Raw genomic sequence first — 14,947 nt, 5'->3', positions numbered from 1 at the left:
AAGTGTTCCTGAACTTTGGGAAACATGCCAGATTGTTGTTGTTGTTGTTTTTTTTTCACTTAGAATAACGTTATATTGTCTGAAAAGTTTTCTTCTTAGCATTTTTTTTTATATTATAAAGTTACTTGATTGCATACAAATAAAAGTCAGAGATAGCTGCTTTTCTCAAGGAACTAGTCCTGTAAAGTGCTTTCCGACCCACAAAGGGAATCATCCCCCGCCTTTTTTAAAAGCAGTCTTTTATTACTTTGAATATTTCCCCACAGCCCACATCTATACAAAGAAAATCCAGCTCCACAAAAAATGTACAAACCAAAGAAAACAAGTCGCCTTTAAATTAGGAGCCCACCGAAGTTATACCAGAATCAGTCAATCTTTTGATTAAAGGTTTAAAACGGTACTATAACATGATTTTCTTTTATCTGAAAACAGTTAAGTATTTTCTATATACCTGAAAAAAACCTTGATAGGATTGAAGAACCACGCATTTATATTTCTCCTATATCACAGGTACTATGAAATGGAGAGCCTTTTATGTTTCTTTTTGTCTTAACTCAGACAGCTTTGTAAGCAGTAGTGTGTAGATTACAAGAGTTAGACAAAAGCAGGCGAGACTGAGAAGAGTGGAGGGGGGTTGCTTGGGGCACTTCCTGTCACTCAACACATTCCAGATCACTAAAAAATTTCCACACACACTGCATTCCCTCTTGCCCACTCGAGTTCCCAGTATTTTCTGATTCTATGTGCTGCTGGTGTCTCTTGTACTCCTTTCTATCAGTGGCTCTGCTAAGACTGCTTCAGGGGACACACATTCCTTTAGATTATACAAAGCATAGCTTGGAAAATGGCTGGCAGTTTCAGAATCTAGTCACGATTGCACGCATGAGCACCTCACACATCCATGCCCCCTTTCCCCCCTCCCACCTCCGCAGCTGGCTGACCTGTCTCACCCACTGCTGGCCTATCGAACGGCCAGGACTGTCTGGTTTTGGCTCATGCCTTTGTCCATGTCTGGCTTAGTTCCTCTCTGTCTATGCTTGCCTCTACCCCCAACGCCCCAGGCGGCACAAGTGTTTGGCCATACAAAACTACTGATAGAAAAGGTGGCAAAAACTTCAAACTTTGCTAAATTCTCTAACAGTTTATTCTTTTGTTAATTTCTGTCTTATTTAAATATTGTTTTAAGAAAAACAAATACAAAATTAATTATCTAAAGGCAAAGAATGCAAAGCAACCTTTGTGTTCCTTATAATAACTGACTTAATAACTCTGCAGCTGCGTTATGGGGAGAGTATAAAGCTTCTGTTCCGAGAACAAAGGAGCACGTGCAGAAATGAGACGAAAAAAAATCAGTGACAGTATTTCACTACACAGATTACTTAAAAGGTTTTAGTCAAAGCCTCTCAACAGATGCAATTTTAAAATGCTTTTTAGCTGGAAAAAAAAAATGAAAGTGCTTACCCGGTAAAAGAACCGAAGTAGTCCTGAACTGTTACGTAAGACTTTCTATAGTTGGATCTTTGTCAAAAAGGGATGGGGGTGATAGGAGAAAACAGCAACAACAATCAAAAAAGTTGGAGCTGCTGTGGCTAGAGGACAACTTCTGTGCTTCCAGATAGGATTCTTGCTGTAGAAATGGAACTTCAGTCAGCACAGCATCCTGTCCCAGTAGAAAAATGAGTTTGTCAGTTAAAAAAAAAAAAAAAATACTGGAGCCCAGGCTAGACAAGGTATTGAACCGCACCAGATTTCCTTGCAGCCCTGTCTGCTTAGCTCGCATTGAACTATATATGACCCAGATGATGGACAGAAGCACATTCAGTCATGTGCACACTGGAAGAAAGCGGATTTGCTGGTCCCCGGCAGGGCAGGGGTTTGTCTTCTGATTGGGCTGTGCCCTGATCGGTGAAATGTGAAGCCCTCACCATTCAGAGGCCATAATTCAGGACTGGCAGTTTGAGTGTCTGGCTGCTTCTAGTCACTGAGAGAGACTTTGTAGGTGTTGCTTTTGTTTGATGGCATGACCCACGGAGTAGTTGCTTACACCTATATACATGTCAGGGGAACTAGTCTTCTAAAACACAATAATGCAGCTGACTGCCACAGTCCTAGGCCAGCCTATTGTTGATGAATTGTGCTGTAACTAAACTAATTGTTTGATTTGGGAATTTATCGTGATCCTAACCAAGTTCTTCTCCAGACCATGGTCCTGCTTTTGCAGTTTGATAATTATAAAAACGGTGTTAGAAGCTGAAATGCTGTGTGCCTGTAGTTAAGTGTAGCGTTTGGGAGGCAGAAGTAGGGAGAATTGAGAGTTCCAGGCCAAATTCGGCTACATAGTAACATAGTATCTAGGAAGGAAGGAGGGAGGGAGGAAAGTTTTATAGATCTAAACTACACTTAATGAAAAGTGGATGAACAGCAGAAAAGTGAATTTTTAGATTTTAAAGTGTTTGAGCACATGAGGCAGTATCTTTAATCTCTTATTATTCCCTTTTGAGGAACGCCCTTTAGTTTTTGTGGGGACTTTGGAGATGGGTAGTATGAAAGCATAGACTGCACCGAGCTGTGGCCTAGCCTTTAAACTTGCAACAGGACCTTAGCTGGCAGACTTTAGACTGTCTGAACTAGGGTCCTTAGGTCCATCAACTGTTTTTCTGGCCCCTGGAAAGCAGGTTGACATAAAGGACTGTCAGTTGTGACATTGTTGTTTAGTAAAAGGCAGTTGCTTTATTTGTTTAATCAAATTGACTTTTTTAATTGAAGTAATAAAGTTGTATTATGAGGGCCTGGAAAGATAAATGGCCCAAAGGTTAAGAATACTGGTTACTCTTCTGGAGGACCCACCTTCAATTCCCAGCATCCAAGTGGTAGCTTACAACAACTTGTAACTCTGGTTCCAAGGATCTAATGCCCTCTTCTGGCCTTCTTGGGCACCTGACACACAAGTGGTTCATATACTATATACAGGCTAAACATCCATAGACATTGTTTTAAAAATTGCGTTATAAGACCTTAGTTTTGAGATAAGAAATCTATTCTACATAGACCTGTTTTTATTTTCCTCGGTAATTCTAATCTCCAAGAATTTAATACAATCTAATCAATATTAGTATTAAGTCAGTATTAGGTGTATAAATACCTTTTCCATTCTGTCCATTTAATAATTGTGATGTGTAGGTGTAGGTGTGGGTATGTATGTGTATGCACATGCGTGTGCGTGCGCGCACGCACACACACACACACACACGCACACACACACACACACACACACACACACACACACAATATGCAGTTCTTGTTTGCTACTTTTAGACTCTCTTAATGACACCTTTACCTGGGGTCCTTTCTAAGCGCTGAGCCTTGCCTGGGCTTTCACTCCAGAGCTAGCTCCTGTGCATCTTAGCAGAGTGGGAATTCTAAGAACAGCGCTGATGTCAGGGGTATCTTCATCTCATAACCATTTTCACATGAGAGGAGAGTTGTCCAAAACACAGCTTCTACCATTTGCACACATCACCATTGTCTGAGCAGTTTGGTAGACTGTTTGTCCATTAATTCATAAAATATACTTTAGATTTTAATTAGACCCTACCATTATGTGTCAACAGAAAGGACATGCCTATGACAAATAATGTGGGTTGCCTTCCATGTATCTAATGTTGTTAAAGGCAAACTACTTTGGAGGGAAGATAAAATTGATTTATGAAGAGTTTCCCCAGTATTAAATAAGATTGTGCTTAGCTATTTTGAGTCTGTTAACATATAGTATTCATTATTTTTTTCCAAATTTTGGAAAACAGATGCAGAAAATAGCATACAACTTACAGTCCAGTGGGTCACTAGCATCTGTTACATTCTTTTGAAAAGAATTTTAAATTGCTTTTTAAATTATGCATGTCTGTATATGCATGCAGCTACACGAACATCAGTGCAGGTGTACCCAGAGGCCAGAGGAATTACAGGTGGTTTTGAGCCTCTTGATGTGAGCACTAGGAGTCAAACTCAGGCCCTCTGTAAAAGCATTAAGTAGTACTGAGCCGTCTCTCCAGCCCCAGGAACAACTTTTTAAAAAATGTAGATGAAATATCACGTAATATCACCCAGTATCTATCTGTCTATCCTATCTATCTCTCTCTCTCTCTCTCTCTCTCTCTCTCTCTCTCTCTCTCTATCTATCTATCTATCTATCTTGCTTAAAATGAAAAATGTAAATTGCAGACCATGGAGTTTATTTCACAGCCCACTTTTGAGAACAATACAGTTAAGAAAATGAGGCTTTGAGAACTTTAGTTTGTTGTCCAGTGACAGTGTGACTTGATACAGAAATTAGTTCTGAAGCTTTTATTTGTTCTACCACAGTAGAGGCTCCTCTAGTGACATTAACCTGTAACAACCTGAGATGAACTTTAATAATTACTACATGGAATGTAAATTTCCAGAAACAAAGTATACTAGAAGGAGTAGAGACTCTTTTTCAGCTTTGTGTGTCAGTCCTTTTCAAAGAAGCCTTTGCCACTTGGAATACCTGATAATAATCATGAGTAGAAAACAATTGATAGTACTAACTGTGAGGCAAACCATAGGTTCCCAAGGGTTTACATCTCATTACTTAGTCTTGTCTTGAGCTACTTTTTTTTTCCTTTTTTTCTCCATCTTTATTAAATTGGGTATTTCTTATTTACATTTCAATTGTTATTCCCTTTCCTGGTTTCCAGGCTAACATCCCCCTAGCCCCTTCCTCTCCCCTTTTATATGGGTGTTCCCCTCCCCATCCTCCCCCCTACTTTTGACTTCTTAAAAATAATAGCTGTAAGGCCTGTTTTATGACCTCTCTTTTGCAAACTTTTGAAATATGTCTTGGAATTAGTGCTCATATATAGGAAAGGGTATTTCTAGAATTTAGATTCAGTTTGGGTATTTTCAAACTTTGCCCGTTATTGGTTTGTTTTTTGTTTGTTTTCAGGTCTGTCCACATAGCTTTGGCTATCCAGGAATTTACTATGTGTTGTAAGTTAGGCTAGGCTCAAACTCAGAGAGATATGCCTGTCTTTGCCTCCCAGTGCTGGGATCAAAGGCATGCATCACTGTGCCTGATTGATTTGGTTTTATATAAAGGAGAATTGGATCATGAAGTTATAGCAGGTGAATGGGAAGAGAATCGTCTATGATTATTGATTGTGAGTAATGTACTCTGGAACATACCCTTTCCCTGGAATTGAACCCAGGTTCTTAAACAGACAATGACCTATCCTCCATTTGCTGGGCACATTTAAGCTTTAATTTTCATAACTATTTTGTGAGAGGAAAGGGTATTCTCATTTTGCAGAGAAAACAATTTAGAGTTTAGGGAAGTGAGTCATGAGCAGTCACATAGCCAGGTCGTACTGAGGTTCTTCTTACAGAGTCTGAATTGCTGAGACAGTGTGGGTGGTTGTTCCTAGGCTCTGGGAACAAGATGCTATGTCGTATAGGAAACCAGTGGGGTGGAAGAAAATGGAGCAGCTTTTATATTTTAGTGGGTTTCTTCTTTAACCTATTTAGATTCAGATATTTGGGGCTGATTTTTATGCTTCATGAAATAGCTTTTGAATAAAAAAAATGAGGATTTGGGGCTGAAGATGTCTCTCAGTTGATAGTCACTTGCCTGAGCATGCATGAAGCCCTGGGTTCAATACCCAGCCATTCATAAATATTGCACAGTGCAATGTGCCTGTAATCCACAGTCATCTGTGACCTCTATAGCCAAATTAAGGCCAGATTTGTTAACCAGCTCAGATTCTTTGTTCTTTTCTTTTGCCATTACTTGGATATAACTATTTCATTTGGACTTCAACTAAAGTGACTCTCCAGAGTTTCTGGACGTCTTTCTTTCTGGGGGAGGTAGGTATAGTTAAGTGCCGATGTCTGCTAGGGAGAATGATCAAATCATGTGGAAAGAATTGGGTTGGAGGACTCGACCCTAAGCTCTCACACTCTGCCAGCACAATGATTATTTACTCAGAAGAGATTAGCCCAGTGTTAATTATTTGATACCACAACAAAGCTATAAGGATTTGGGGGTAATTTACTTTTAAGAAACAATTTATTTTTAATTTATTTTATGTATATGGAAGTCTGCCTGTATGTATGTGTAGCACATAGGTAACTGGTGTCTGAGGAGGCAGGAAAGGAAAACGGACCCCTGGAAGCAGAGTTACAAATGGTTGTGACCCATGTAGGCTCTGGAAACTGAGGTCCTCTGAAGAACAATAACTGCTTTAACTGCTAAGCCATCTCTGCAGCCCTTTGCTTTTCACTGTGCATGTCTGTGTGGGTGTGCATATGCGAGTGTAGGCACCTGCAAAGGCCAGGGCCATGCCATCTCCCCACAGCTGGAGTCTGCTAGCAGTTGGGAGCTGCTTAACATGGGTGCCTAAGAACCAAACTGCAAGAACAGTATGAACTTCTAACCAGCAGATCATTTCTCCAGCTCTAATCACTCCTTAAGCTAGATGATAAGGCCTGTGTTAGTATTAATATAGATACATGGTCGAACTTATTTTTGCTTCCCCACCTTAATTTCCAGTTAATATAGTTCTGTAGATAATCTAAAAGGTAAAGTTGACAAAGTAGATTGGGCAGTTAAAATCAGCAAGGACTACTCCTTATAGATGTAAAATTGTAAATCTAAATTCTTTATGTTGCCACTGCATCAACATCACTGTGTCCTCTTCTATATATATATACTGAAACTGAAGTGTGAAGAAACCTCTTCGTGATTTATTAGACAGAGCCATTAGTCTCACTTTAATATTCCTCCCTCAAGCTTTAAAAAAAAAACCAAACAACCAAATTAATATCTGTCTTTATTATTGTTCTGTTACTGTGAAGAGACAACATGACCAACTCTTACAAAGAAAGTATTTAATTAGGAGCTTGCTAACAGTTTCAGAGGGTTAGTCCATTATCACATGGCTGGGGCATGGCAGCATGGGGTCAGGCTTAGTGTTGAAGCCCACTCTCAGTGACACACCTCTTCCAACAAGGCCACACCTCCTGATCTTCTGAAAACAGTGTTCCTTCCTGATAACTAAGCATTCAAGTCTATAAGTCCCTCTTATTCAAATCACCACAATGTATTCAGTAAATAAACCACGCTCAGTAGTTCTTAGGAATGACAGTGGTAATTCTAGACCTTAGGTCAATCATCCTTTTGAATTTTTCATTTCCACGTGAGTAGTGTGTGCATGAAGTCACAGGTGTTTTTAAGTATTTGTGTGGGTGCCTGTTTGTGTATGCTTATGGAGAAAGGTCTGTCTCTGGTTTTACTCATTTCGTAGCCACTTCAACTCTCTGGTCTCACTGGCATGGAGCTCACTGAGTACTCCAGGCAGGCTAGTCACTGAGCCTTGGGCCGGGGGGGGATTAAAGTCAGGCCCTCAGGCTTGTGTGGCAAGCATTTCTTCACCTAAGGTCCCTCCCCAACCCAGGACTTTCTCCTCAAAGTTATTTCTGAAAATTTCAAGTTTGAAAAAGAATGACAGAGAATTGATAGTTTCTTTTGTGTTTAGGTAGAATTCACCTGTAAACTCAGCTAGACCTGGTACTTTCTATTTTAGAAAGTTATTGGGTATTGATCCAGTTCTCTAATAGATACAGATCTATTTAAATTGGCTTTGTTTTGTGAATTTTGGCAGATTGTATCTTTAAGGACATTTAAAATGAACTAGTTATTACTAGATCATCAAATGTCTGAGCATACATTTGTTTACTATACTTTATTTTCTTTTGAATTATTTTTAGTTGAGGCTGACTAGATGGGATAAGGACAGTTGCTGCCAAGTATGATAATGGAGTTTGATCCCAGGACCCAAGTAATGAAAAAAGAGAGCGAACTCTAGCAAGTTATGCTCTTAACCACAGTACCCTGCCCCATTTGCCACAACTTCTGTACCAAAAAATAAGTCTGAAAATTTAAATAACATTATTTGGCATACCAGGTAAAGGGATTTAGCTTGTTTCCATACATATGTGTTGATACTTTGATTTGCCTCACCCTGCTACCTGCCTTATTGTCCTTTTAGTGTTCATTGGTAATATAGTGACAGTTCCTTTTATTTTTGTCTCTCAGCTTAATTGCTGTATAACCTAATTTTGTCATTTCCTGAAACGTGCTTTCCTTCTTTATTGATTTTTTTTCCTTTATAGTCTTAGTTGACTTTGTTAAAGGTTTACTGATTTTATTGAACTTGTCAAAGAATCAGCTTTTGTTTTATTGGCTTTTTTTTTTTTTAAAGATTTATTTATTTATTATATATAAGTACACTGTAGCTGCCTTCAGATACACCAGAAGAGGGCATCGGATCTCTTTACAGATGGTTGTAAGCCACCATGTGGTTGCTGGGAATTGAACTCAGGACCTCTGGAAGAGTAATCGGGTGCTCTTAACCGCTGAGCCATCTCTCCAGCCCGTTTTATTGGCTTTTTAAAATTATTACCTGCCTTTTAAAATTTTCATTTATTTTTGCCCTAATTTTTACTTTAAAAAAAAAAAAAAAGCTCCTGCTGGCAAGTCTGTGTCCCCCATGTGTGCCCAGTGTCTGTGGAGGCCAAGAGAGAGTGTTGGGTACCATGGAACTGGTGTTTGAGATGGTTGTAAGCCATCTGGTGAATGCTGGGTATTGAACCTGGATTCCTGGAAAGAACAGTCAGTTCTTTTAACCAACTGAGCTACCCCTCAACTCCCATATTGTTGTTATTCTACTCTCCTACTGTATTACTTCTTCTCTCTCTTCCTATCTCTCCCCCCACCCCCAACCCCTCTTCCCCGCCCGTCCCTCCCATGCGCACATGCTGAAGGTGTCCATGTAGAGGCCAGAATTCAGCCTCCTCTCTTTCTCCACTTTCTTTTTTAAGATAGGGTCTCTCTCCCTGGGACTTGGGACTTGCAAATCAGGTTTGGCTGAACCCCAGGGGTCTGCCTGTTTCTGCCTCCCCAGAGTGGGATTACAATTGTGTAACACCATTACAGACTGAGCTATTTCTTTAGTCCTTTTTCTGGTTTTCTCAAGTGGAAGCTTATGTGATCTCCTTCCCATTTCTTCCCTCTTCCTCCTCTGCCTCCCCTTCTTCTCCCCTTGCTGCTGCTTCTGCTTCTTTTTTTAAACTGCATTCAGTCTAAGCACTGCTTTTATTGCGCCCCACAAACTTTGCTCAGAGGTGGTTTTCATTTCCACGTAAGTTATTTTTCCCTTCTTTGTTACTTGGTGGGATCTCATCATGTTGCCTGATTTGGTCTTGAACTCTTAGTCTCACATGGTCTTCCTGCCTCAGCTTTCAGGGTGTGAGGACTCCAGGAATAGGATACATGTTGACTTTCTCTGGACAACCTCCTTGATCCATAGTTTACATTTTATTATCTTAGTGTTTTAAGTATTTCAATTTTTTTTAACGTTATCTTTTGCTGGTTTCTAGCTTAATTCTAATTGTGGTCAAACAGCAGATATTATGTGATCCATCATTTCAAACTTGTTTACATAATAAGTCTTATGGTTCAGAATGCCCTGTGTGAGCTTATGTAATTTGTGTGTAGGGTGACATTATTTCTGGATGACTAATAGTGCTATTGAATATGGTATGCTCTTGCGAATTTCTGCCAGCTCGGTGTATCCATTTTGATACAGAGATTTGATTTTCCAATTGTAATAGTGGCAGCCCCTTGGCTCAGGGGTTTATGTGAAAGGGGGGGCAGAAATATTCTAAGAGCCAGAGATGGTGAATGATTTTCAGGAAACAGCATTTTCCAGACACAGCAAGGCCGATGCTTATACAAATCCACAGAGACTGCAGTGGCACACACAAACTCAAGCCAGACAAAATCCCAGCACAGATGTAGGAGAGTGGGCATACATGCTCCATCTGTAGAAAAAAAGCTTTTTATAAATCACAGCCAAAGGGTGAGGGAAAACCTGTTTCCTTCAATGGAGTGACAGGAAACAGTATGATAAAAATATACCATATGAAATTCCCAAACAATACGTTTAAAAACCAAAAATAATAGAAAAGTGCTTCATGTATTTTGACACTGTTGTTAGGTACATACACATTAGGGACTGACGTCTTTCTGGAGAATTGCCTTATCTTAGACATTACCTGTCAACCTTGCTCTGGAGTCTTCTGTGTCTTAAGTAATAGCTGCTTCTACCCTGTTCTAAGCAGTGCTAACACAGCACGTAGGGTTTCCTTAATTCCTTCACCATTCACTTTTAGGATTTACCGTACAGAAAATGGAGGTGGGTTTTATTTCTTGCCACTCGAGCAAAGTGTGAATTACAACAGGTGATTACATTGACATTCAAAGTGATTTTTTTTTAAAAAATAGAATTGAACTAACTTTTTACTCTTTAGTGTTATCTTTGTTTTTTTCTTCCATATTTTTTATTGCCTTTTGTAATTTGAGCATTTTGTTTGCATTTGATTCCTTTCTTGTTATATCACTTTTAGAATCTTCTTTCAGTAGTTGCCCTAATAAGACCCATATACATTTATAGCTATTCTAAAACTGTCTTCAAATAACATTCTATTTCCAAGTAGTGTATGTAATTTCTTTTCTCTTTCTTTCTTTCTTTTTTTTTTTTTTTTGAGATAAGGTTTCTCTGTGTAGCCTCACTATCCTGGAACTCACTCTGGCTGGCCTTGAACTCAGAGCTCCGCCTGCTTTTGCCAGGTGCTGAGATTAAAGGCATGTGTCGCCACTGCCCAGCTCATAAGAATGTTTAGTTTTTATCCTGTGCCTCATTACTGTTGTAAACACATGCATCCGCATACACACATATACAGGGAGTTTACATTAAGGTTCATTCTTGGTGTCTCATTGCAGTCCGTGTTTTGCAAATATATAATGACATAGCATGGACCTTTAAATGTAGTTATAGTTTTAATTTCTGAATATTGGAATTTGTAGAATTTTGATTCAGGGAGCCAATGGGTCAGAATATTGTTAGAGATTTTAAGAGGTAGGAGAGATAGCTTAAGAGCACGTACTACTCTTCCAGAGGACCTGGATCTACTTCCCAGCACCCACATACCTGGGCAGCTTGTTACTGTCAGTTGCTCCAGTTCCAGGAGAATTCAGCACCTCTTGTGACCTCGGATACCAAACACAATGCAATGCATACATGTACATGCAAGCAAATCACTCACACACCTAAAATAAAAATCAGCAGCAACAACAACAAAAGGAAATTAAAATATAATCACTGACTGTGGGTTGCCCGTTTGTCTACTCTGATGAGTGCTTGAATAACCTAGGTTCATATTGTACAGTGGGCACAGAGGGCAGCAGGGATGCAGACTTCTTTGCTTAGGTTTTGAGACAAAGACTATAAGCTGTGTCACAAGTAATATGGGAAAGGAGGAAGGTCAGTCAGATCTGGTTTCTCCATCATTATTTACCTAGACTTTGGATGCATATCAATTTGTATATAGTTTTTCCTCTTAACACTAGTGTATCTCAAATGTGGGGCCCATATTTAAAAACTCAGAATGAAGTGTAATATTTAGCAGGATCCATCAGTACACATCTGACTTATAGGTGTATAGTACAGGGTAGAAGACAAGTATCTATGTTATATGTAAGTTCAGTGTTTATAAAAGTATATATAATTACATGTTTAGTTTTCATCATCTTTGTTTGCAAAATAGTGCCATTTTCTAATTTTAAAGAGCAAACCCCTATTCATTGTTAAATGTGTCATAAGTTTATTCTTCGGGGCTTTACAATTACTATTCATTTTCGAGTTGCTGGATAAAACTCTTAAGACCTCAGGAGACTAAGGAATGGTTTTGGTAGTTGATGTAGGGACCACTTCCAACCTTTTTTGGCTCTAGGCCAGTATTGTTTTGTTTGTTTTGTTTTCTGAGACAAGGTTTCTCTGTAACCCTGGCTGTCCTGTATTTCAGGGATCTGTCTGCCTCTGCCTCCCAAGTGCTGGGATTAAAGACATGTACCACCACATTAGGATTCTTACTAATTTACAAGTATTTCATTTGCATGCTCATCTGGTCCTTCAAGTCTGAACAACCCTGTCTTCTTCAATTCTTTTGATGGGTCTAGTCACATTGTGTTACAATTAAAGTGTGGCTACTCTGATGCCTCCCTTTCTAATAGTTTCTAAATCTAGTCAGTGAGTTTGATCTTTGCCTTTTTATTTTTAATTTCTGCCACTATTACCAAACAAACACCTTACCCTCCCCTCTGGCAGTTTCTTTCCCTCCAAATTTTACTTCTATTGATCACTTTATATACCAGAAAGTATTTTTCTCAACTAAAGTTAACAATCAATATCTGGAGACAACTTTTTATTATAACTGGTGGTATTCAGAATTGACCTCTAGTCTGTGCTTGATATAATTTGCTGTTTTGCACAGCACATTTTCACATAAAAATAATTGTTTAGCCTGATACACCAATACTTTAATAAAAACATTTTCACATAAAAATAGTTGTTTAGCCTGATATACAATACTTTAGAACTTGTGTTACCTGACTCAATCTAATGTCTAATGCACAATCACTGTATTCAGATGCCTTGGATCAGCTCTGTGTTAATTTTCTGACGGTGCTTGAAGGAATCTTGGGAGTCAGACTGTATAGTTGCACATTATTTAACTCTCGTTACATCTATTCTGGTAGGTTTTATATCACTAATATTATAGATAATAATTCTGACTGGTTTTGTAGTTTTGTTTTGTAGTTTTGAGACAGGGTCTATTTATGTAGCCCTTTCTTTCCTGGAACTCATTATGTAGAGGATAAACCTGAGTCTTAAAGAATTTTTTTTTTTAATATAGAATAGAGTTTATTCAGGGCATGGGGAGGAGAGTTAAGAGGGTGTAGGGGCAGAGGAAGGAGAGGGAGAGACACAGAGACAGGAAGAATAGAGAAGTAGAAGAGTAGCAGCCATGAGCACATGGAGAGGGGGTGAGGGGAATGGGGAGAGAAGGACCAGAGGGGGAAGAGGGGAAGAGTGCAAGAGAGTCTTAAAGAATTAAGTAGCTGGATTAAAGTCATGCACCTTTTAAGTGATAGAAGCCAAGTGCAAACATTGGTCTGTCTACTGAGAGACTGAGTGCGGTGGTCAGGATACCAGGCCTCAGGACTGTCTTCAGTGTGCTGCTTCTGTCTCGTTCCCTCTCACCTCTCTGTGGGTCCATCTTAGGCTCGCTTGTGCCTTGACTCCTGTTGCTTCTCTGCTCAGTCTTTCAGTAAAGAGTATCACTTTGGTTTTCCAGCCTGGACTGAAGACCCTCTTCGCAAAATACTTTCCTTAAAGTACTTCAAAGTTTCTAAAACTTGCTGCATTTTTTTTTTTAAATAAAAGAAAAACAACTGGGCAGTGGTGTGATGATATCTTTAATCCCAGAACTCAGGAGGCACAGGTGGGCAGGACTGTCTGAGTTCAAGGCCAGCCTTGTCTATAAAGTAAGTTCAGACCAGCCAGAAATACAAACAGAAAACCCTACCTGGATAAAAAAAAAACAAGCAAACAAACAACAACAACAAAAAAGAAAAGGAAAAATTAGATTCTTGGAGAATTTCATATGCATATACAATGTATATTAATTTATCTACCCCTACAACTTCTCTAGACCCACCTAAATTTTATTGTTTTTGATATGTATTTGTATAATAACCTAACCTACCTGAGATTGCAGGAATCTTAAAGTAAAATGATCTTATTTTTATTTAAAATAACACTTTGAGGCTATAGCTAAGTGTCAGAGTGATTGTTTAGTATATCAGAAGCCCCTAGATTTGATCTGCTCTGTACTCCAAAAATCTTCTCTTTAGTTTTTTAATGTTATTATATGAAATATTAGATATCATTGTCATTTTCAAATAAAATATATTTTAGCGACTTTCCCCCTCCTTTATCTGACCTCTCTTACCTTGATCCCTCTCTTGTATCCTCTTCCCCCTCTTCCATAGTGTATGTTTGCACATGTGTTTATTCATGTATGCACACAGAGTATATAAAAAGATTTGATATTTTATGGCCAGCACTTTTTTCTTTGTTTGCTTTCTGAGACTGGGTTTCTCTGTGTAGCCCTGGCCATCCTGGAACTCACTCTGTAGACCAGGGTAGACTCCAATTAAAGAGATCCACCTGCCTTTGCCTCTACCTCTGCCTCTGGAGTGCTGGATTAAAGTGCACCACTAGCACCCAGTTACCAACACCTTTAAAACAGTCTCTAGACTTCCTCTATGCCATCCCTTAATAGTTTACACTGTGCCTTTGGTGTAGAATTCCATATACCGCATGCTCAGTGATTCATACTGTACTTGGTTTTCAGGACCCAGCTTGAACATGACTGTTAGAGAATAGAGGCTAAAAGCATGTGCTTTATGCACTGATGGGGCTAAATTTAAGGTTTAATTCTGATAACTATCTATGAGACTTTGAACAAAGTAACAGATTTGCTAAGACTTCTACCTCATCTGTAAAATGCTTGGCATGTTATCTAGCTCACAGGGCTGTTGGGAGTGAATCAAAGCTTGGGTGTGAGGTACTTGGTACAAGGCACAAAATACTCAGGGCTTCGCAAATGTCAGCATTCTGTTGTTTCTGTATAGCTCTTCTTATTTAATATATACTTTTCTTTCTCTAATACTACGAGTTCTAGAACCAAGAATTATTGGATTTTAAATTTGCCCTGTCACAAAAGTATAAATATGAGCAAATATTTAGCTATTGTGTGCTTTTGTTATGAGTGCCTAATTTCCTTACTGTTACCAGTCTTCTGGCATGTCCAGCTTCCTACCTTTGGAACACTTGTACACTTACAGCTCCTTTTTAGAGGCTTAACCTCTGTTTTGTTGTTGTCTGACCTTCTTTCCTTTCCTTTCCTTTCCTTTTCCTTTCCTTTCCTTTTTCCTTTCCTTTCCTTTCCTTTTTCCTTTCCT

General features: G+C 39.0%; 1 protein-coding gene and 1 long non-coding RNA gene across 9 annotated transcripts in view; one reads left to right on the top strand and one right to left on the bottom strand.

Moving 5' to 3' along the window:
• The window catches only part of LOC120101539 (uncharacterized), a 41,406-nt gene extending 39,643 nt beyond the window's left edge, over positions 1 to 1,763 (bottom strand). For all 4 annotated transcript variants that reach the window (XR_015684299.1, XR_015684302.1, XR_015684301.1 and 1 more), the window contains exon 1: positions 1,462 to 1,763. This is a non-coding gene — a long non-coding RNA (uncharacterized LOC120101539). The remainder of the gene's footprint in view (positions 1 to 1,461) is intronic.
• The window catches only part of Nr6a1 (nuclear receptor subfamily 6, group A, member 1), a 187,980-nt gene that overhangs the window by 95,978 nt on the left and 77,055 nt on the right, over positions 1 to 14,947 (top strand).

The sequence above is a fragment of the Rattus norvegicus genome, chromosome 3 (assembly GCF_021556685.1).
Source record: "Rattus norvegicus strain SHRSP/BbbUtx chromosome 3, alternate assembly SHRSP_T2T, whole genome shotgun sequence".
In the NCBI taxonomy this organism is placed as follows: Eukaryota; Metazoa; Chordata; class Mammalia; order Rodentia; family Muridae; genus Rattus; species Rattus norvegicus.
This window is presented reverse-complemented; position numbering and strand designations above follow the sequence as displayed.